The 25423-nt window shown below is 41.7% G+C and overlaps 1 protein-coding gene across 1 annotated transcript in view; it reads left to right on the top strand.

Moving 5' to 3' along the window:
• LOC136867475 (LIM domain transcription factor LMO4.2) overlaps positions 1-25423 on the top strand; it is a 1054153-nt gene that overhangs the window by 289358 nt on the left and 739372 nt on the right. The window lies entirely within an intron of this gene.

Below are 25423 nucleotides of genomic sequence, written 5' to 3'. Positions count from 1 at the left end.
AGCTTATAAAGAAATCGAAATTAATCGGACGTGAAACAGTAACATGATTATGTATTCAGAAATTTTGCTGATAAGAAACATCTTAAAGTATCACATACAGCAAGTTTTGCCTTGTGAAAATTTCTGTTTTTTTTTTTTAATTAACTAAATGTCTACTTACTCTCCCCTCTTGCTATAATGGGAACATAATCTGCTTTTCATAAAACTATCAATGAAATGTTAAATAACACTGAAATAAATAACTTTATTCCTGATATTACACAAACTACTATGTAGGTAGAGAAGAGAAGGGAGATAAGAGAAAGGAGAAGTACGGTCGGAGGGAAACAAGAAGTTCTGGCAAACAGAAGTATTTTAGGAATAAGATATCCATATAAAGATTAGGAAATAGGACATAGGTCAAATATAAATTAACCTAGAAGTAGGTCTGCTAACTGACGTGGAGGAAGAGAGATAGTTACAAAATATGTATATAAGGAAGAAAATACAAAGTACTAATGTAAAAGAAGGATTTTGAAATTGTACTTGGAAGACCTCCATTAACCATGCAATTCGTTGTGAAAAATGGAAGATTAACACGATGATTAAACGAGTAGCACAAGATAGAGAAGAGGGTGCTGGGGATTATTGTTTAAAGACAGCGCTCCCCTGTTAATCAACAACATGGTTATCACCTTGTCCCCCCAATGTTTTCCAAACCGATCTCCACTTGGTTCTGTTGAGTGCATGTCTTCTTGAAAGAGATCAAGCCAGAGTTTCTTGGGCCAACCACGTGGCCTGTTTACAGATGGCATGATGTGAACTCCCGTCTGTACAATAGATGTACGAAATATGTGGCCATACCACCGAAGTGTGGTGTCATGGATCTTGTCTACAATCGGGACAACTGCCAGGATTTTCCTAGTTTCTATGTTGGTGACGTGATCCGACCGGTTCAGGCCAAGTGACCTGCGAAACATGCGCATCTCCATGACATGAATTGCTTGACTGCTGCTGGCCAGTATTCAGAGCCAGCTGGGAGAACAACAGTCTTGTAAACCTTGGACTTCAGGTGGACTGGTATCCGATGATCGCAGAGAACAGCAGTAGTATATCCAGGCCTCATGTACTAATGGTGCTGTGATTGTTGTTTGAAGAGGACATCCTCTCTTCACATAAATAAGAGGAAAGATGGAAGAGATCTGACACTTTGTAGAACGAAGATCTGGGAAAACGTTACGAAATACATGGATATGAAAGAGAAATTAGGCCTCGTAAGCCTAATGCAGTCATCGTCGGAGGAGAACAAAAATTGACCAACGGAGCACAGATGGGAAAGTGGGAAGCGTAGCATAAGTAAGTGGAATCAGTGCCAGATTCAGATCAGAGAACCATCGTGGTCAATCTACGCTCCCAAGGGATGCACACATGTGGATTATGTTTATTTCAAATAGACCAGTCCACGATCTTGCCCCTGATTGTTTAAAGCTTATTAAAACCCAATCAATGCTAAACCCATAAATTTAAATTTTCGTACAGCACTCAATTTGTTAATCCCCACAAAATATGTGCAGTGACCGATCAGTTCAAATGTTGGGCCAGAAGTTCAGAAAAGTTCTAAAGGAGAGCTAGTATACTTTTCTTCGTATTTACGTTACGATTTTGTTTCCTAGCAATGATGGAATAAAATATATCTGTGCTTACAAACCTAGCAACAAAACTGGCTGCGTCGCGAAATAGGAGATGTCTTGGTAACGAAGAAATTGAACAGTTTTTAGTTGATAGCGACGCAGATAATTACTTCCTAGACATTGAAAGTGACAGTGAATATGATGATGGAGATGTTGTGATAAAATGTGACAGTTAAGATGCGGACAGTGTCTATGACATCAGAGAGGAAGACGAAGGTGAAAAATGTCCACCTCACGGAAATAAATAAATTAATTAGTCGTCATAATTTTCTGGTCTGTTTACTCAAATACTTCACACTTCCTGTTCACGCATTTCAAGAGTGTTAGACAATTTATATCCGGTTCCATGGCTAAATGGTTAACGTGCTGGCCTTTCATTACAGGGGTCCCAGGTCCGATTTCCGACAGGGTTGGGAATTTCAACCATCAATGATTAATTTTACTGGCACGGGGGCTCGGTGTATGTGTCGTCTTCATCATAATTTCATCCTCATCACGACGTGCAGGTCGCCTACGGGAGTCGAATCAAAAGACCTGTACCTGGCGAGCCGAACATGTCCTCGGATACTTCTGTCACTAAAAGCCATATGTCATTTCATTTCACGTGATGATTCTACGAAAATAGATTTCTTTCGTGTTCGTTCAGTTTGGCACTGGTACAGGTTATCGTGGAGGTTACAACAAGGTTCGAAACAGTTTACCCCATGTCTACGAATAGTGTAGTTCAGAACTAGAATGATGCGAATGTGGAGTACTTTTTGCACTTGCAATGCCCATGTGATGTACCTTGTTTTGAGCAATACAATAGTAATGTCCACTTCTGGACTTTAAATATCATCGTCATTGTAAATTTATGCTTAATTTCAATTTATTATCTACCGGGCAAGTTGGCCGTGCAGCTGTGAGCTTGCCTCCGGGAGATAGTGGGTTCGAACCTCACTGTCGGCAGCCCTGAATATTTTTTCGTGGTTTCCCATTTTCAGACCAGGCAAATGCTGGGGTTGTACCTTAATTAAGGCCAGGACCGCTTCCTTCCAACTCCTAGGCGTTTCCTATCCCTTCAGCGCCATAAGACCTATCTGTGTCGGTGCGACGTAAAGCAACTTGCGAAAAAAATTATTCACAAAATGTCATTTAAATAACCAGTAAAGCTATTTTCCAATAATCATATTTTCTTAGGAAAAATCGCAGCACAGAGGGAGTACATACACATAACAAACATAGCACTGAAAGGATTAAAATTATCGAAGCAAAGAATATTGTTAGAATTGTGACGGTAGGATAAAACTCCCTTATGAATTTCATTTATTTTTTATGTTGAAAGTGCACCTCAATCTACCCATGTCGTATTTTTAAGTATTAAATTCCTTCCTTTGTGCTGTCGAAAACCGTTTCTTGTTATTAAAATTTAAAGCGTCATTTCAATAACATTTGATCGAAATGGCCGTTCTCGATAGAGCTCTATCGTCCATAAATAACATTCAATCAGCAGTATTGAGCTACTCCGAGTAACAAGCGGACAAGAAAATAACTGACGAATGTTGCAGATAGTCAAAAAGCGTGAGCTAATCGTGAGGGGGAGACAGAGAAAGAGAGATTTCAATTGCACAAATGAGAAGTGCTCGGCCACCGTACTTCAGGGGAATAACTTCAGATTTACAGACTGCTGGTGTAAGTCCGGTCATGGGCACGAATGTTTGATAATCTTGATTGGAAGTCTAATATCAGGAAACACTGCGTATTCGGTAATCGTACGTCAAAATCCAATACAGGGTGTTTCATAAACTACACCTCATAATTTCAGGGTTGGATGATCGCTTAAGAGCGGCCAGTATCCAGTATTCGGTAGATAGTAGGTTCGAACCCCACTGTTGGCAGCCCTGAGAATGGTTTTCCGTGGTTTCCCATTTTTACACCAGGCAAATGCTGGGGCTGTACCTTAATTAAGGCCACGGCCGCTTCCTTCCCACTCCTAGCCCTTTCCTGTTCCATCGTCGCCGTAAGACCTATCTGTGTCGGTGCGACGTAAAACAACGAAAAAAAGGGTTGGATGCCTCAAATATAAAGAAGGGAAAAGTCCATATAAAGATGGGTCCGGGAAGGCGTATTTTTCGAGATATGGGACTCTGTCGTGGGCTAGAACCTCAAGTGTTGTGAGATAACGTGGATGTACTGATGTACTCCTATCATTATCTTACAAGAGATGGCCTGTTGCTTATGCTTGACGTCGCATGGAGTTACGAAAAGACGTGAAGGTGTCCGCGTACGTCATGTGCTATGCTGGTATGTTCTGTTCCTTGTTAAATGTACCACGCAGAATTGTAGAAAATGAGTTCAGACACGGAAATAAAGCGTTTCCTGACCCGTATTTATATAACGTATATTCTTCTACTTGTGAGGTATGAGTCCTGAAAGTTTGGCGTATCTCATTGTTGCTTGGACGAGTGTTTGATCTAGGTCCTTGTCTCGTTACCATTCCTTGATAATTATAATGTTAATTATGATGATGACGATGTGACACTTCATGTTTGAATCTCCTTACTACAGCGAGACACATTTAGAATTTACACACACTTATCTATTAATCCGTTATTATTTTCGTGAATTAGAATAAATTCTTGAATACAAGTTGTTTAGCATAGAGCATAGGAGAGGAGAATTAGTAGCTCACAGGTACCAACGAAAACGTAACCACTTTTTCCGTTTCCGAAAACCAAGTGAAAAAATTATGTCTCCTGGTCATGGCAGTCCATCAACGCCTGCTAATTTCAGACGACAACCAGCCATAAGACACAGCCTGCACGGTTGCTAGGTAACATTGTCTGGCCATCCATCCATACCTTACATCACTGCCTGCACGGTTGTTAGGTAACATTGTCTGACCATCCATCCATACCTTACATCACTGCCTGCAGGGTTGCTAGGTAACATTGTCCGACCATCCATCCATACATTACATCACAGCTTGCACGGTTGCTAGGTAACATTGTCCGACCATCCATCCATACCTTACATCACTGCCCGCAGGGTTGCTAGGTAACGTTGTCTGTACATCCATCCATACCTTACATCACTGCCTGCACGGTTGTTAGGTAACATTGTCTGACCATCCATCCATACCTTACATCAATGCCTGCACGGTTGCTAGGTAACATTGTCTGGCCATCCATCCATACATTACATCGCTGCCTGCACTGCTGCTAGGTAACATTGTCTGACCATCCATCCATACCTTACATCACTGCCTGCAGGGTTGCTAGGTAACATTGTCTGACCATCCATCCATACCTTACATCACTGCCTGCTGGGTTGCTAGGTAACATTGTCTGACCATCCATCCGTGCCGTATATCACTACCTGCACTGCTGCTAGGTAACATTGTCTGACCATCCATCCATACATTACATCACTGCCTGCGGGGTTGCTAATTAACATTGTCTGACCATCCATCCATACATTACATCACTGCCTGCAGGGTTGCTAGGTAACATTGTCTGACCATCCATCCTTACCTTACATCACTGCCTTCAGGGTTGCTAGGTAACATTGTCTGACCATCCTTCCATACATTACATAGCTGCCTGCACGGTTGTTAGGTAACATTGTCTGACCATCCATCCATACCTTACATCACTGCCTGCACGGTTGCTAGGTAACATTGTCTGGCCATCCATCCATACATTACATCGCTGCCTGCACTGCTGCTAGGTAACATTGTCTGGCCATCCATCCATACATTACATCGCTGCCTGCACTGCTGCTAGGTAACATTGCCTGACCATCCATCCATACCTTACATCACTGCCTGCAGGGTTGCTAGGTAACATTGTCTGACCATCCATCCATACCTTACATCACTGCCTGCTGGGTTGCTAGGTAACATTGTCTGACCATCCATCCGTGCCGTATATCACTGCCTGCACTGCTGCTAGGTAACATTGTCTGACCATCCATCCATACATTACATCACTGCCTGCGGGGTTGCTAATTAACATTGTCTGACCATCCATCCATACATTACATCACTGCCTGCAGGGTTGCTAGGTAACATTGTCTGACCATCCATCCATACCTTACATCACTGCCTGCAGGGTTGCTAGGTAACATTGTCTGACCATCCATCCATACCTTACATCACTGCCTGCAGGGTTGCTAGGTAACATTGTCTGACCATCCATCCATACCTTACATCACTGCCTGCAGGGTTGCTAGGTAACATTGTCTGACCATCCATCCGTACCGTACATCACTGCCTGCACGGTTGTTAGGTAACATTGTCTGACCATCCCTCCATACCTTACATCACTGCCTGCACGGTTGTTAGGTAACATTGTCTGACCATCCATCCATACCTTACATCACTGCCTGCAGGGTTGCTAGGTAACATTGTCTGACCATCCATCCATACCTTACATCACTGCCTGCACTGATGTTAGGTAACATTGTCTGACCATCCATCCATGCATTACATCACTGCCTGCAGGGTTGCTTGGTAACATTGTCTGACCATCCACCCATACCTTACATCACTGCCTGCACTGATGCTAGGTAACATTGTCTGACCATCCATCCATACCTTACATCACTGCCTGCACTGATGCTAGGTAACATTGTCTGACCATCCATCCATACCTTACATCACTGCCTGCAGGGTTGCTAGGTAACATTGTCTGACCATCCTTCCATACATTACATAGCTGCCTGCACGGTTGTTAGGTAACATTGTCTGACCATCCATCCATACCTTACATCACTGCCTGCACGGTTGCTAGGTAACATTGTCTGGCCATCCATCCATACATTACATCGCTGCCTGCACTGCTGCTAGGTAACATTGTCTGGCCATCCATCCATACATTACATTGCTGCCTGCACTGCTGCTAGGTAACATTGCCTGACCATCCATCCATACCTTACATCACTGCCTGCAGGGTTGCTAGGTAACATTGTCTGACCATCCATCCATACCTTACATCACTGCCTGCAGGGTTGCTAGGTAACATTGTCTGACCATCCATCCATACCTTACATCACTGCCTGCAGGGTTGCTAGGTAACATTGTCTGACCATCCATCCGTACCGTACATCACTGCCTGCACGGTTGTTAGGTAACATTGTCTGACCATCCCTCCATACCTTACATCACTGCCTGCACGGTTGTTAGGTAACATTGTCTGACCATCCATCCATACCTTACATCACTGCCTGCAGGGTTGCTAGGTAACATTGTCTGACCATCCATCCATACCTTACATCACTGCCTGCACTGATGTTAGGTAACATTGTCTGACCATCCATCCATGCATTACATCACTGCCTGCAGGGTTGCTTGGTAACATTGTCTGACCATCCACCCATACCTTACATCACTGCCTGCACTGATGCTAGGTAACATTGTCTGACCATCCATCCATACCTTACATCACTGCCTGCACTGATGCTAGGTAACATTGTCTGACCATCCATCCATACCTTACATCACTGCCTGCAGGGTTGCTTGGTAACATTGTCTGACCATCCACCCATACCTTACATCACTGCCTGCAGAGTTGCTAGGTAACATTGTCTGACCGTCCATCCATACCTTACATCACTGCCTGCAGGGTTGCTGGGTAACATTGTCTGACCATCCATCCATACCATACATCACAGCCTGCAGGGTTGCTAGGTAACATTGTCTGACCATCCATCCGTACCTTACATCACTGCCTGCTGGGTTGCTGGGTAACATTGTCTGACCATCCATCCATACCTTACATCACAGCCTGCACACTTGCTAGCTAACATTGACCATACGTCCATACCTTACATCACTGCCTGTGTCATATGTTTATTTACTCCTTGTATCGACTGGTTGTAAATGCAGCTCCGTGGCTCATGCAGCAGTGCGTCGGCCTCTCACCGCTGGGTTCCGTGCTTCAAATCCCGGTCACTCCATTTGAGATTTGTGCTGGACAAAGCGGAGGCGGGACAGTACTTTCTCCGGGTACACCGATTTTGCCTGTTATCTTTCATACCAGCAACACTCTGCAATACGATTTCCACTGTCATTCATTAATCATTGCCCCAGAGGAGTGCGATAGGCTTCGACAGCCGGCAAAATTCCTAACATCACCGCTAGATGGTGGCTTCACTCATTCCATTCCTGACCCCGTCGAATGACTGGAGACAGGATGTGGATTTTCATTACAACCGTAGTTTTCATAAAATAGCGTTCCAAAGTAAGCGGAAATTAGTGCCAAGTATGTGACGTCACACGCATACTCTTAATATAAGTTGGTGCTGTGTTGCGCTGAGCAACTATCCGAACACATTGATCGTTCTTTTATTCGTAATATTACTCCTGGACTGCCCTGCTCCATGGATAAATGGTTAGCGTGCTGCCCTTTGGCCACAGGGGTTCCGGGTTCGATTCCCGGCAGGTTCGGGAATTTTAACCATCATTGGTAAATTTCCCTGGCACGGGGGCTGGGTGTATGTGTTGTCTTCATCATCATTTCATCCTCATCACGACGCGCAGGTCGCCTACGGGTGTCAAATCAAAAGACCTCCACCTGGCGACCCGAACACGACCTTGGACACTCCCGGCCCTAAAAGCCATACGCAATTTCATCTTTCATTGCCCAAAAATCTGATGTCTAGTCGGCACACGCAGTGAATACTAGGGATTGTTGACCGTGATATCCCAAACTTATTGTAAGAAACATTAGGGGATTCTCTAATTAACCATTAAAAGATACTGAAACAGAAAAGTTCAAAACCATCGCGTTGTTAAAATATTTTTGTATATTATTTCTAGAGGGTTGAGTACTCTGAAGTAAACTTGTTTTAATGACATAGGGCCTGCGCCATTAAGTTCCGTCTCGTTACCGTAATAAGCTGAGGAAAGTCCACGTACTTGTCTGTCCACATAACAAGCGAGCCAAGCCGGCCATGTATTTATATTTCATTCCAAGGGGACACAACCTATTTCGTCCCTCTTAAAGTATAAAGAAGGCACATTCAAGGAAGGGAAACAAATAATGATGCAGTCAGGATACAGAACATACGTTGAACAAGATCAGTAGGAAATGAGTAGAAACTGCGTTATGTACCTTTAGGATATCTATAAATTGTATATTAAATTATTCGGTTAAAGCGCATCTGGATGTAGAAAATGACCAAAATTTTACAGTTTCGTTTTGACATATGTCTTTGAGCTGAGATTCATTCAAAAATTTGTGTTCCATAGTGTGTGACGCTATGTCACCTAGCAACAGTACCTTGAGACCTGCACAAGTCATCGATCTGTATGTCATGGACATCCATCAAAACTTCACGTCCCAGCCTGCACGATTGCTAGGTAACATTGTGTCATACATTTTTCTTCTTGTTACGCTGAGGCCCCGTACACCACGTGGTTCCTCACTCTGGTGGTCTTTATTCTCGGCGCACCATTCCTTCATCTTTGTACTGTGGGTTGCTTTCCCCTCCTGAGTCCGCTTCACTTCCACTCCAGGGCTCAATGTTTTAGCTCTTAGTGACTGGAGAGTGTCGGATGTTCTGATCAGCATTCTAAAATTATTCCTGTTAAATTTATCCTTGGGAACAATTTTTTAATCCTACGTCTTTTCGCACCAGTTTCGTCCATTTAGCATTCTCCCTCTTCGCTTTAGAAATGGTGTTGAAGATTCTGCAGGTCAGTCTCTTGTTGGCCAATCTATGTGACCGCATGTCTCTCCTTTTTTTCTCATTTCTGACGTTGTTCTCTGTAAATGCTGGTTTTCAGATTGAGCTATCCTGGACCAAAAATCATATGCAATTAGTATTTTTCTGTAACATGTAAAGGTATATTTAAATATGGCACGGCCGCCTATCCCTCTCACTGCGAACTAACGTTGCATTTCGGAGAGTAAAACTTTTTAACGCTTAGGTCCACTATTCTAAGGAACCATTAAAACTTCGAGTTAGCACACTTTTTAACTGTCTAACACCTGCACGAAGACTTGTAAAATGTATATTTTCCTCCACGGAATTTCAGTAACTAGATAAAATAACCTAAATATTAAAGCAGTTATGTATATGATATCGCACCAAACACCCCCAAATTTGAGCAAAAGATCTTCTTTTTGTGTGTCCTTTTTAATGGAGAAAAGTAATCTCTAAATGCTATCGTGCATCATCATTGTAGGCACTAGTGCTATTTACTTGCACAGGAAAATGTATATCTCGTAGAATATTATTTTTCGTGAATATTGCACCGAACGCTGTGGCAGAAATTTTCATTCTAAAACTGATTTCTTAACATCTGCATCCCATTTTATAATGTGGTAAAGATACACTCGTCGGAAAAGTATAAAGCATATACCAGATTCTGTTGTGTTGAGAAAGAACAGGTATATTATTGAATGTGGGACTCAAAATCGTAAATAATGTACAACGGAAACATATTCATGTCCGTAACTTTTGACCCAGTATGGAAAGAAAACTTCTCAGTAAGTGACTAAACCAAGCAATTAAAGAACCACCTCAGTTAGAACATCACAAATTAAGTGCAATTACTTGAGGAAATAACATGTTGGTCCTCTCTTCGAACCCTGAGGCACACCTGAATGCGACTGGGCATGCTGATTACCAAGTCACTGAGCATTTGTGCAGGCACTCATCGACGGCAGCATCTGAAACATTGATGGTGGACCAGGGTCCGCTAGTCCCGCCGCGCACGGTCTCAGGGAGGCCAAAAATCCATGTAATTTCGTTCACACTTGAAATGCATCTATTCTGTGCCAAATAACATTATGGAATGTAAAATAATATTCTTGTTTTCGTACTGATGGGACACCTAAACATCACCTACTTACAAATGTGATGCACGGTACATATAATAATGCTACTCTCTATTAGAATGTTGCGTATACTGATGCGACACCGAGTCGACGCAATTTGGTGAATTCCCGAGTTTTATGTTAACTGGCAGCTGGGCTGGGATTGGACATGCACACTCAAGCACAGAAATATCAACTTGGTGAACCTTACTGTCGGTCAGTCTTACCTGATGTCCCGAGGTTCTTCCCCACAATTAGTTCTGGCTCTGGGGTCGGATTAGGTAATCTCTCCCCTCTGTTGAACTCGAAACTCACACTGGACTGCATTCATCATTCAAAAGGAAATCTTAATCAGATCAGGATGGTAATTCAGATTCAGTTGTGGTCTGTTCAGTTTTTGACTCGTTGAAAAGTTTTTATTCTGAGTACAATTAGAGGTAAATTTATGTATTTAAAGTGGCTTCTAAAACCTCAAGAAAGAGCATGGAAAGTAAGAAGTTGTTTCTTTAAAAATATAGGTGAGGATTCTTTAATAGATTCCAGTAGTAATATTATTGTGATAAATGTGAATCCGACGAGTCGGCCGAAAATTGAAGTGAGAATGCAGCACAAAATTCAGATGAATGCAATGTTTGTGTTAGTGACATTTCAGTACAGAGTGATTTTGAAACTGGTAGTGCGGAAAATATTATTGAAATTGATAGTGCCTAGTACAATGGCGAATTGTGTATTTGCAAATAAAAGTTTATAAGCTTTCAAGTGTAAAAGAATTCGCCGAATTTCTGATAGTAGTAAGTTTGGCCATTGCTAGTAGTGTCCTTGATTTGTGCACAGTGTTGCAAATTTATCTCACTTTACCGATCATAATGGGATCCATCAAGCAATCCTTCAGCAGACTAAAACGTATATAAGGTTCAATCCTGGCTCAGTCCGGTGGTATTCGAAGGTGTTCAAACACGACAGCCTCGTGTCAGTAGATTTACTGGCACGTAAAAGAACTCCTGCGGGACTAAATTTCGGAAACTCGGCGTCTCCGAAAACCGTAAAAGTGAGGCGTAAAGACAATAATATTATTGTTGTTATTAAAACGTATAAAAGTATACCAGCGCAGTTGCATGTCACAGACGAGACAATTAAGCAGTAATAGGATAGAATCCAAACCAATGTGGCTGTCTTTACATAACTTCCAAGTGTTCTAATAGGCTGGGCCCTTAATGTTTATGCAAATCTCATAGAAGAACTGTTGTCCGGGCTAGGCCATACTTCATTAAGTTTGCATTCAATCCTATAAATGCCTAGCAGTTAGTAACGGATGTCTTACTGGAAAACCCTGAAAGAAATGCAAAAATGAGAAATGTATTAGAATGTGCCGAGAAGGGAATGAGGAACTGGTAGGAGATAATAGAGAATGAGAGAGACAGACAATGTAACGGTGTACACTGTAAATGAAATTAAGGTTTTTAATTTGTAGGAATGCAGATGAAATGAACCGAACATATTTTTCACAAAGGACAGAGAAGCCACACAAGATAAAGACTTAAGAGACACACGTATAATGAATAGAAGATAAGTGTGCAACTCTAATTAAACAAACAGCCAATTAAATAACGGCGAAGGGAGATAAAAGAGGTAGAGAGAATGGGAAACAGAGGAAAAGAAGAAACAAAAAGTTTAAATATTTAAAAGACGTAATTAAAGAAGTGTATACCGTACAGAAGTTAATTGAGACTACGATAATGCAAAGAAGGGGAGCGCAGAAGCTAATATTAAGAAATGAAGGCAGGCGGAGAGAAGAAAGCAGAGGAGTGATGTGATGTGCCTTAGGCTTTATGAATACTAGATTAATATCTAGGGTAATTATCTTGTGATTCCAAGCTTTTGGTGTGGAATACATCCGTAGTCCTGGAACCGTACTTGGGACAGTAAGCGGTAAAAATCCTGAAAGTTTAAAAATCTAAATAATTTCTATAAATCATGTGCGACTACAGTTAGGCTGATAAAACTAATAGCTCATAAGTTACAAGTTGTGCGTCCCTGAGGTAGCTCTGTACAGGTAGACTTAAAAGAACAATGTATCACCGTTAGCCCCTGGCCCAGCTCCTTAAAGTTAGCCTCATATAACCAATGCACAGTGATGATCTTGTTTCGGGGGCCCTAGCACCACAGTAAGTAGTTGAGCGCGACCGCCATCTTGCACATTAGCCCCTGGACCAGCTCCTTAAAGTTAGCCTCATATAACCAATGCACAGTGATGATCTTGTTTCGGGGGCCCTAGCACCACAGTAAGTAGTTGAGCGCGACCGCCATCTTGCACATTAGCCCCTGGCCCAGCTCCTTAAAGTTAGCCTCATGTAACCAATGCACAGTGACCATCTTGTTTCGGGGGCCCTAGCACCACAGTAAGTAGTTGAGCGCGACCGCCATCTTGCACATTAGTCGCTGTGCCAGCCCCGCGATCTACCAACAAGCGACTCTTCTAGCGGACCCAGTCGTGAAGGGGTAGCGATCCTGCCTCTTACCCGCAGAACATGGGTTCAATTACCGGTCAGGTTAGGAAATTTTACCTGGCTCTGAGGACTGGGTCGAAATCCACTCCGCCTACGTGACTAGTAGCGTTCGGGTGTCCAAGAAAAAGTAATATTTTGTCCCCGTTTTCAGTTTTGGCTGTTTTTTTAAATTTAGCATCAGCTGCTTTATTTTATAGTGCATATAGTTTACCAGTGTTGTTGCCTTTCGACATATTTCGCTCTTATAGGTTGTTTACGGGAAGAATCTACCCTAAAATTTCAATTTCTGTTTCCAAAATATGTCAATGGTTAATTTACATCTTTGGTGTGGTTACTCTTAAACCGCAAAAGGATTTGGCTCTATTTGAATTATAAACGTACTGGGCGAGTTGGCAGTCCGGTTAGGGGCGCGAAGCTGTGAGCCTGCATTCGGGAGATAGTGGGTTTGTATTTTGTATTTTCCTTTCCTTGCTGATTGATTCAATTTCCATCTCACACAGCCACTGGAAAAGTTCCATATATATTGTACATTAAGGTATGAAAGTGAATTATAATTAGAGCCGGCATTTTTCGGCAGTAATTGGTTAGAATGCAAACTTACTGAAGCGAATAGAAAGTATACCGTAGCTTGCACAACAGTCAGGCCCTGAAATTTGCATAAAAAGGAGAGGTATAAACTATCAGAACCCCTGGAATCTATGTTACTCTCGCTACGTTATAAAAGAGCGGGCTAGTCGGAACTTTCTAATAACTAGTTTGCATTCTTACTTACTCCTGCCTAAAAATCCGGGGTCAACTTACAAAATGTTGTATTTTGAGATTCATATCATCTTCGGCGTACTTTTTTACCACGATTCGGGGATCTCATCATTCAACCGATGTGTTAGTCAACTACGATATCAAATGCGCGAACAAACAGACCTCTGAATTTGTCGTCAATTTAGGGAATTTGTCAGTTTGATAACAGTATACAGTCTCACTGTTCCCAGTTCTCATCGACTTTCTATCAGCGACTAATATTCGTGTCAAAAACAACTTCGCCTTGCAAGCATAATTCAACTCGCAGCCTGCACATACTTCCTAGGCATCTCAGATTGTTTAAATGAACATGAATTGAGAAGTTAATTTACGAAAATGTATTGCTGTCAACAGTAAATTATTTGATACATGTTTTCAAGAATATTTTTTGTTTACATATTACAGTCTCTCTGGTAAATGTCACTGTACCTCAAACATGTAGTTCCATGTGTGTCACACATAGTGTCGCTAAACCCAAATCATGTTCGATATTTGTCCGATGGGAGGAGTTTTTGTCGCAATAGTCAGTTTAACCTAATCATCTATAATGACAGTGATATAGACAGTACACGTAGGACTGTAGTAACCATGGCAAGAGTTCCCATTTCTGCTACCGACCGCATTAGAATTGTGGACATTGCTGCAAGAAATATTGCGGCAAGTGCATGTTGCCGCTCGTCTTTGAGAGTCAGTGTGAAGTCTCCACCGTCTGAAAAAACATTCATGGAGAGAGAAACGCCTGCTGATCGAATAGGGATGTGGCGCTCATGCAAAACTACTCACTAGGAGATCGGTATGTATTGCTTTGAGTATGTCGCAGGCCCACTGCTATGGCCACCTCATTCCATCAGGCTTTTGATAAGGCAGCTGGAGTGAATGTGTCAGATGAGACAGTGCGAAATTATCTGCACGACAGTGGATGTATATCAAGGAGGATTCAGACGAAAACTCCTATTAAACCGCAACATAGGGCAGCTCGCGTGAGGCGGGGAACATGGCGTAGAGAGCAGTGGAAGTGTCTCACCTGATGAGGTCACCGTAAGCTTGCACCCATTCAACAGGATCATTAGACTCTGGAGATGATCAGGTGAGAGATGAAACGAGTCCTTCATACTGGTACGCCATAAGCAGCAGCATGTGTTATTGTAGGATCAGATTTTATGGAAGTACACCTCCAGTTAATATCCACAGTAACATGACTGGTCTCCAACATATAGTTACAGGATTTGTTGCGGTTGTGCGTGAGAGATGTACCCTAATGGATGATAATACTCATACTTGTCAGACCGGAGTTCTCAGTCAGTTCCTTGATACCATGGCATTCAGTAAATGATGTGACCTGCATATTCTCCGGACAAGAACAGTTGTTGAACATGCATGGCGTGAGATGAAGGTAGTAATTGACCACCGTCCTAATTCTCCTGCTATCATTCAGTATCTGACTGAAGCTGGTAACGAAGAGTGGGATAATGTGCCCCTGAACAAGTGGATTCTATGATGCTGAGTTCGTTTCGTCAGGAAGGATGTGGCTATACACGGTATTGACTTACCACGCAATGACCAATAATTTTGAGTTAAAAATCCCACATTATAAAGTTGTGATTTCATTGCGTTTCTATGGCTTTTGCATAGCTGAGTGAGTGCTGTTTTTCATTGTATGCACCCTTCATAATGAATAATTTAGGTACATAAACACAGCAAGAAAGTGCACTCAACTAGGTTATGCAAAGCGATTTGATCAATATAGTTATTCTTAAAAAGGACTCTATGAAACCCGAAGGGACTTATGACGAAGTCTTAGAGTTCTAGAGAGGAGAGATTATTTCAATTAATTAAAACAAGGTAAATTTCAGATTTCAGGTCTTTAAGTATTTAAACGGAAACAAATAGAAATATGCACACTTTTCTAAATATTAGAGTGTGGTTAGAAACAAACTGATGACGTTCTTTCAAGAGCAAAACATGTCATTCTGTTTGAATTAACTTGTTTCTTTCTTAAAGTACAATTTTGTTTCTCTTATCGGGTAATTTACACATTTTCTACTCAAAATTAGTTTCAGCAGACAGAAGAACATGGCAGTTACAAATTAACTAAGTGGAAGCTGAAAAGAGAGGGTTCAGATATCAAATAAAAAGGAGATATTTCATAAGTGCCATTGAAACCAGTAAAGCCTGTTTCAGGTATGATCTTTTTCAATAGAGTGATATTTTACGTTAATATTAACATGCATTCTATTTTTTACATTCCTCACAATCTACAGTATATGCACGTTGTTAATTCTACGAACCACACGACTTGTAGTTACAGAGCATGGAACATGCACAGTCCTTAAATTCCTGCTGTAGTTCGACAGAACCTATTTGAACTTAATTACAAACATAAGTTTAGATGTTTGTAGCACACAATGTTATTTACATATCATGTGAGTACTAAAACGCGCCGCAAAGACAGTCTTTATTCAGTTACTAGCCCAGGGGCCATAAAAGAAGCCTTGAATTTGGTCCATACATTGTTTAATGGTGGTATGTTACATAATTAAAGCCATGTCGTTGTCTTGGAGCCAGTCGGCTGGCCTGGCTCAGACTGTGCCGCTGCCGCGGTGCTGTATTGACTACGGGGATAAAACTCATTCGCTCTAAAAGCATTTGAGTGCCTTTCTATCCACTCACTCTCTTACTCAGATTCAAAATGAATACATCTATCTCACTCTTACTAAAAGCACCCTCTCTCCACATCAACTTGTTGGGAGTGCTTGCTTGCTTTCTTTCCTCCCCCGCTCTCCGTCTTCTCTTTCTTTTTTGTAGCTTGAAACGATCCTAACACGCTCTTATGTGCCTTATAACACATTGTTTCTTAAAATATGCACTATAATGTTGTTTTTATGCTGTCGACCATCAGCAATTTAAATTCGGTGTCTCAACACAAGGGCTGTTTGGGAAACATATTGAATGAAGACTTTGCCACCTGGCTCATGGTGCAAGTAATGTCTGGCCACACAAACAATTCTGAGAAGTAAATTTAGTGAAATTTGCAGTCAAATTTGTTGAAATTTGATAATAGCTTATAGTTTAGTTCTTATGAATTTCGACATGACATTTGAGCGCTGCCTTTTGGCGGAGTCAATCATAGACAGTCGATCCCTCCGATAGAGACACGTTAGATTCCAGTGCCAGTTACCAGTGTTGTCGATCTGTTGTTTATTGTACCCACGTGCTATCTATCAGCTGTGTGTTGTATTGTGCTCAGTTCTTTTCGCGGTCATTGTCAATTCACTCGGTCTTTCTTGACAAAGCACCAAGAATGGCGGTCAGAAATAATGAGTTGATTGAGTGGTTGAAGAAGCACAGTAATACGGTTCGCGATGGCACGAGGAAGGCGGGACGGGGGAGGGGATCTCATGCATCCTGTGAACCCAAACAAGCCATAGTACACAGTTTACGTGTTGGATAAAAAAGCCAGGAGGAGGAATGGGGATAATGTTTGTCGCCACTCATAAATGAGTGGTGTATTCTCTTCGTAGGACTTTTTCCTTCTTTAGGAGAAATTGAACCTATTAGCAAAGCGAGCTGTTCTAGATGGTGAGCAGAAATTACATTTCATTTTCTCGCGTTTAACCTCTTCGAACATAGATATATTTTTATCTTATAGCTCTACGCTAAATATACTACGCGTTATTGGTAATCATATGAGAGTTATGCAAGTTGCTCCAAGGAATAGTTGATTCTGGGCTTATATTCGAGTATATACATTTCCGTTCGTGCTACGTGTTGTGAATCAGCTGTTTGTACTCCTAACTATTTGGCACCAATGTCTGCCTTCCGATTAACTATCAAGTCGAAACTCATAGAAACGGAACTATAAGGACTCGTGGTACTGCTGGTAATAGAAATAACCGCAACAATTCATGTTTTCATGGTGCCACCTTATTCCATCCTATTACGCACAGAACACTCAAATGTTACAGACGCAGGGGACCCATGTTTCGTCCCCTTAGCAGATTTGGACTTGTAGAAATTTAGGAATATTATGGACAAGGCTAGAAATTGGTGTATATATATTACTGAATATATTCTACACTTGCCGGCCCCGTGGTCTAGGGGTAGCATGCCTGCTTCTTAATCGGAGGGCCCAGGTTCGATTCCCGCCCACGTCAGGGATTTTACCTGGATCTGAGGGCTGGTTCGAGGTCCACTCAGCCTACGTTATTAGAATTGAGGGGCTATCTGACGGTGAGACAGCGGCCCCGGTCTAGAAATCCAAGAATAACGCTGAGAGGATTCGTCGTGCTGACCCCACGACACCTCGTAATCTGTCGGCCTTAGGGCTGAGCAGCGGTTGCTTGGGATGCCAAGGCCCTTCAAGGGCTGTAGTGCCACGGGGAAAAATATTCTCCACTTACGGGCAAGTTACAATGAAAGTACTATAACGTGAGGTGGTAAATATTGACATTAACAAAAACTGAACTACCAAAAATGTGTTAAGTTAATCCCCACCAATTTTATGAAAAGTAGAACTAATTTTAATAGAGTTTTCCTTTCTAACCTTACAAAATTATTTCCCTATAACGAATTACTTGAAGGCCATTCTTGGTATTTTTAACACAGACTTTCAGCGTTGCTCGTGGGATGTTAAAAACTTTACTTTCACATTTTTAACCCGTTATCTTGTACCTCACCGCCTTAACAGCCTGTTTCATAGCCTCCTTAGGCCACTGCTTGCGTTTTGCCATATTTTAAATATTATAAAAATAAATTTCATTAATAACAAGTAAAATGAAGGGGGACGAAATTACGAACATTCCCTGATTTAATATAATGGACACTACAGTAATTCATGCTAACCAACTCACTGTAGTGAACCTTACCGTACCGCAATCTAGGAATGTATGTTTGCATTACTTATTTACGCACTCCTACAGTATAATGTGCATCAGGTTCATTTTCGTTTACGCGTTATCATACGAAATTGAACACAACGAAAATTGTTTTCATGGACTGCATGTCCATATGTGGTCGGGAGTAGTGACCAGTCTTAAGGAAAATAATTGATAGGAAGAAGATTTGGAGATATGATATTTTGCCCGAACAGCGACGAATTATAGCCATGATTTGTACTCGAAATGCATGTTTCTGATAAAATGGAAAGTCAAATTTCCCTGCAAGCGAATTAGATTTTTCCACTAATATATCAGGTTTGTTCCAACAAGAACGGGAACAGTTTGCAAACTGGCTGACTCATGCGCAGTACGGAAAGAGCGTTCCAACAAAATTCAAACTCAAACGCGGTTGTTCCAACAGACTATGGACCGTGCATAAATCAGTTTGCGGACTGGCAAAGCAGTTCGTGCTCCAGAACAAGTACTGTTCGTCAGAGACATGCGCAGTGTGAGCTGTGCATTGTGGTCCATAGCTGTCACTTGAAGCGTGAACAGCTGATCGGCGCGAGCAGACGACACGTTACACGTACGGCGTTGTTATACAATTATACAGAAAAATTAAAAAGTTATATTTGACTACACACCAATAAAGTAAGAGGCACGAGATATAAACGAGAATGATGCATGACGATTTTAAAGGCGGTTTCTTGAGCCACTAGCTCACTGGGACATTCTATAACCAATAACTAAATAAAATAAATTCTGATGATGATCTTATGAACTCGGACTCCAGTGAAGATGATCTAGGGATATGTTACAATATCCCAAAAGCGAAAAATGAAGACTATTTATGCAAGTTATTTTTTAACTTGTTTGGAATTTTGTTTAAATTATATTTATTTTCACTACATGTACGAGTTACTCATAATTTCGTAACCAAAATGAACTTTCCCTCTCGCTCTCCGCTTATAGAAGAAACAGTACTTCGCTGTGACAATAAAACGTTTAAGGAGCATTTTCGCGTCAATAGAGAGATAATGGAGAATATTGCAGAACGGTATGAAGGAAGTGACCAGTACAAACGTCAGTCTGGCCAATATGGGAAACTTTCTGAATAATAATAATAATAATAATAATAATAATAATAATAATAATAATAATAATAATAATAATAATAATAATAATAATCGTTAATTGTTGCTTTTCCAATAAAGGTTCAAATTTTCCTGTGGTTTATTGGGCATCAGACTGCAAGTTTCCGGGATGTTGCCGTTCGATTTGACATTCCTTTGAACTCTCTACATAGAATTGTCAAACGATTGACTGTCTTCATTAGCAACTTATCTCCACAAGTGATCACTTGGTCTACAGAATTTTTTTCTAGTTCCTTTACGTCGCACCGACACAGATAGGTCGTATGGCGACGATGGGACAGGGAAGGGCTAGGAGTGTGAAGGAAGCGGCCGTGGCCTTAATTAATGTACAGCCCCAGCATTTGCCTGGTGTGAAAATGGGAAACCACGGAAAACCATTTTCAGGGCTGCCGACAGTGGGCTTCGAACCTACTATCTCCCGAATACTGGATACTGGCTTAAGCGACTGCAGCTATCGAGCTCGGTGCACGGGGGGGGGGGGGATGAGAAGGTAAATATTGAGCAACGTTTCAGGGAAAGTTGATTTCCAGGTGTCATTGGTGCCAGAGGTGGCTGTCATATTGAAACTGATAAGCCAGCAAATGATCCCGACTCTTACATAAATAGAAAAAGACACTATCCATACAGGTATATTTTATTTATCAACATATGTCTTAATGAATTAATGAATGCCAGCTGTTTGTGACCATAGGCGAAAAATTTTGAATGTGTTTCTGAGTATTTTTTTAATGCTATTTGCTCGGGGTGTCGACCCATGTTTACCTTTTTTGCCCCTACTGCCAACATATTGTATGAACCTGCGTGTAATTGAAATGTCGGTAGTATGGAATGTTGTGTGTGAGGAAAGGAAAATTAAGGACGCCACAAAGGACGTCATTACAATTTTAAAATCCTGACCCAGCCGGGAATCGAACCCGGGGCCGCCGGGTGACACGCAGACGCGTTGCTCCCTACACCGCGGGGCCGGACTAGCAGAGTAGTTAGAAGTTCACGTCTTGGCAATAATTTAGAAGAAACAAATGTGATCAGTATTTTCTTTTAGGTGACAGTAGCTATCCTCTGAATAGAACCGTCTACATCATCGGTTTTTCATGCTGCCAGTACTCGTGGTAGAATTACAAATTCACGTAATTTTGGAATAAAGTAATTATTATTTTAGAAACGTGTCCATTAGTATATAATTTTATTAGTTGAGGTATTTTATTGCCAATTAACTTCCACTGAGTAGGCCTAACAAGTTGTTTAGCAGAGAAGAACAAGAACAGCTGTTTGTTTATCCTCAAACAGGAATCTCCCGCGTGATTGTGAGCGCATGCGCATTGTAGTTTTTTTTTTTTTTTTGACCGTACCCGAACCGTTCCAACAGACTGCTGTTTAGCGACGGTTCCCAACGAGTACATAGCTCGGGCATGCGCTTACATCAGTTCATGAATCGATACCAAACCGTACGCAAACTGCTTGTTGGAACAAACCTATCATTTCAAAAAATAGATGTAAGGCTCTTCAAGCGTTTGCTCTATAAACCATCGTTTTGTCTTAGGTATGACATGCTCTATTCGTAGAAAAAAATGTAAATTCCACACAGGGGGCATTTCGATAAATTCATCTTCGCGGCCGGAGAGAATGTGTTGCCTTTTAGGTGGCCCGCCCCAACACATCAGGTTAGGGGATGCAAACTCTAATGAACAAAACAATTGTGAAGACCTTAGCGTCAGTGGGTAGGGCCTGAGACACAGCACTCTGATGAGTCTAGTGTCAGGTCTAAGATGAAAAGCTGGTTTATAGAGCAAACGCTTGAAAAACTTATCTAATATTCCTGGCATTTAAAGAGAGATGTGGTATTGAAACATTTTGTAAATCACGCCTCACAGGAATTTCCGCGGTACTTGATAATGCATACACATTTGTTAAGCAATATTTTAAATATCAAAAATAAGGTTGTTAGAAGAAAACCATAATTTAATTTCATTGCTTGCAAATATTAAAAACATTTAAGCTCTACAGGCTTTTTCAATCGTGAAATTACCAGCGTTTCGTCCCAGTGTATCAGTGGGCTCATCAGTTGGATTGCTACACCTTTCCGAGACGCCAGCGACTAGTGCGTCGTTCAGACACCGCTGCAAGTAGGACAATGCAGTGACAGTGCACTAGGGGAAGCATATGTCTCCATGTGTATAAATGCATATCCCCAGCCATGTCTGGTTTGAGGACGCGACTACCTCCTCCTGCGATCTTGCTAAGTAGTGTGGGTCAGGCTATGGCTAAAGAGGCGTTCATCGGGTCATTCTTTGTACAGTTTCCTTTCCTGTTCTCGCTAATAACAGGAGCGTGGGCATTTGCGCCAGAATTGTTCGTTTTACCACCACCAGGAATTTTAGAAGAATCTAGAATGTGGTGTTTCTTTGCCATGATGTTCTTCTATAGCAGAACCTGTATTATCACTGTATTAGTTACCGGTAGATATTTCTTTGATTTTCAAAGTGAGCTAACAACTAGGTCATCATCCCCTATTAGTTAGTAGGTGCATAGGATGGCTAATATGCCCTATATGTTACATATCATTTGGGATGTGCTTGGTGGTCGTAGAACACGCGTGCACAGAAAAGGTGTTCAGACAGACAGACACACACACACACACAAACAAACAAACAAACAAAAAATCAACACTGACCCACTCCAGTAGTGAAAAGGATGGGAAGGGAGTGAAAGGGTAGTGTTGAAGGCACAGTATGTGTATTGTTATACACCCACCACTGTGGTTATTTCAGGCACAACAGTCGTAGCGGGCTGTCTAACTGCAGCAATGCGTTAAGGGAGGAGATGGGGTGGGGCGCCATTCTTTGTTTATATCGGGACACCATTTATGTGCATGTGTGTACACATGGTTCACTGGTAGTCAACATAATTATGGAAGTTTTAGGAGAAGTTTATATTTCGGAAAACGAGCTTATTATTAAGGATGGCCAGAAATCAGAAAAGCTTGTTTATGTTTTGTTTATTTATTTATTTGCCACGATTGACAAAGTATACCGTATCAGGATACAGAAATATTTACCTTACAGGAATATAGGGGTATTATGGGTTTTTTAATTATGGAGGACCGGGCGAGTTGGCCGTGCGGTTAGGGGCACGCGACTGTAGCTTGCATCCGGGAAATAGTGGGTTCGAATCCCACTGCCGGCAGCCCTGAAGATGGTTTTCCGTGCTTTCCAATTTTCACACCAGGTAAATGCTGGGGCTGTACCTTAATTAAGGCCACGGCCGCTTCCTTCCAACTCCTAGGTCCTTCCTATCCCATCGTCGCCATAAAACCTATGTGTGTAGGTGCAACGTAAAGCCACTAGCAAAAAAAAATTATGGAGGCCCGAACAAAGGAGATCTCCGAATGTTTACATATTCACGTAGGGTGGTCGTTAACTGTACCTTCAATGCTGTTCATACGCAGACGGAACATTCTGCAATATTCCACGAACAAGGCAGGAATAGTGCCACAAACACCAAACCTACTTCATTCAGCTGGTATTTGTTTTTGTAGAGCATCTGTTATGTTTCTCAAGATGGCCGATATAGTGCTGGATTCGGACAGTCGGATCGTCAATGAACCCTCAGATGGACGTGTCCGGTGAAAATGCACAAACAAATTGTATGGTTCAAAAATAGTTTTCAAAAATCCTGATTTGACGTCAGAAGCTGCGATCCACGGTAATGAACAGAGTAAACGTAAAGTAATGAGTGATTTACATGGACAGCCTGGTAAAATTATAGATCATACACTCAAAAGACAAACTTGCGTGTGCAGAAATATTACATTTTCTGTCAAGTAAAGACATACTTGTCGGCAGGGGAAGGCAGAAGTGGTGCGAAATTGTTCAGCGGAGAGACTACGTGGCTATAGTCTATTTGTCTTGACGTGTATTTAAAATGAAGAGAAAAAGAGATAAAGAGATAAATGTGCAACAATCAATTACGGAGTACTTGTATGACTTTATTTTTAGTGATAAAATAATAGTCTACAAACAGATCTAGAGTAGCGAGCCGTTGCATAAATTCATAGAATTTAGTTCAGATAGGTATAAATACATATTTTCAGCAAATGTGTTACAAATACTTACACTGAAATTTTTCTTTATTCTAGTTTCAGTTCAGTCTAAAAACTCGTCAATAATCTTGGCCACACGTGCTGACTTGGTCTGTTGTCTCTATGAAATGAACTAGTGCATTCGACTCGAATGTTAACACTGATACTTTCACCTCCCGACTTGTGGACATGATATGGGCTTTTTGACTCATGCCGTGTAAAAGAAACAATGTGAACACTTCACGTTTCGCGGAGAACTTTGCTTCTTGCCTTCAGAGGAAAATCTCGACTGTATACAAGGAAGTCTTCTACAATAATGAGGGTTTGGATAATGGCTCGCTGTATGCTAGCACAGCGCTCCAAGCGGGAGCTGACTACTACTACTGAAGGGGGAGGTGGCCCTCCTAGACAGTGATGCTGTCTGTCAGGCCGGAAGATTTGTAACGGTGGAGGAGATGCACGGAGGTGAGGGGGTTGGCGGCCGTGGCCTATACTAGGAACTGTCCCGGCATTCGCTTTAGTGAAGGAAAATGGAAAACCACGGAAAACCATTCTCAGGACAGCCGACGGTTGGGGCCAGCCCTGGCCCGTCTCCCGAATACAGAGGCGTAGAGCCACGGTAGATAACAGGAGGGGCGATGCCATCAAGGTAGTACAATTTTTGTCGCGGTAAGTCTTAGACAGCCTGTGATGATGCGGCACGTTTCATTGCTGATGACCTACATGATAGGCGCCTTTAAGCAACAAGCATCATGATTAATTTCCACGTCTACTTTGGTATGGAAAGATCTGTACCACACTGGGCAAGTGTACTCTGCTGCTGAGCAACATAACACTAGCGCTGAGGTTCTCCCTGTCTGAGTGTCCTCCCCAGGTTGTTCCAGTCAGTTTCCGTAACACATTATTATTTACTTAGCAGGTAGTAAATATTAAAATGGTGACTTCTCATGCAACCTCTAAGTAAGTTCTCCACTTCCCATTACTCCTTTACAGATTTATGCAAACACTTTCTTACATGTGATACACCTTTTAATGAATTGACAAGTCTAGAGGTTGGAAAGTTTTTTACAAAAATACACATTTTTAAACGCCAAAAGAATCAAGATTAAGACGATTTTTTGTCTCTGAAAGTATACATTGATGGAATTTAGAATTTGTATATCAGTAACATTTCTTTGATGAAATTAGCAAGACTGTCTTCCTATGGCGTTGAGTGATCCTTCACCCTGCTTCGCGCTTCCTTCAGGACAACAGACATCGATCATTGATAGAAAACTTGGAGAAAGTACTCGTTGTTTACTGCAAAAGTGAAAGTTTTAAACTCACCACTTTCTGAACATGACTTGTGACTTTTTACCACACAATGTTAAAACTGTGTAATAATGAAACAAAACGTGCATTTCCATTGTGGACTGTTATGCTTATCGGCATTCCGTCCGCAAGCTTCTATGAATTTATTAACGCCTCCACGGTCCTCCATTTCCAACTAGCATTGTGGCCTCGTTTTTATCTTGTATCTCCAAATCAACAATGAG

The sequence above is a fragment of the Anabrus simplex genome, chromosome 3, assembly GCF_040414725.1.
Source record: "Anabrus simplex isolate iqAnaSimp1 chromosome 3, ASM4041472v1, whole genome shotgun sequence".
In the NCBI taxonomy this organism is placed as follows: Eukaryota; Metazoa; Arthropoda; class Insecta; order Orthoptera; family Tettigoniidae; genus Anabrus; species Anabrus simplex.
The sequence above is the reverse complement of the archived record's forward strand: the minus strand, read 5'-3'. Positions and strand labels throughout refer to the sequence as shown.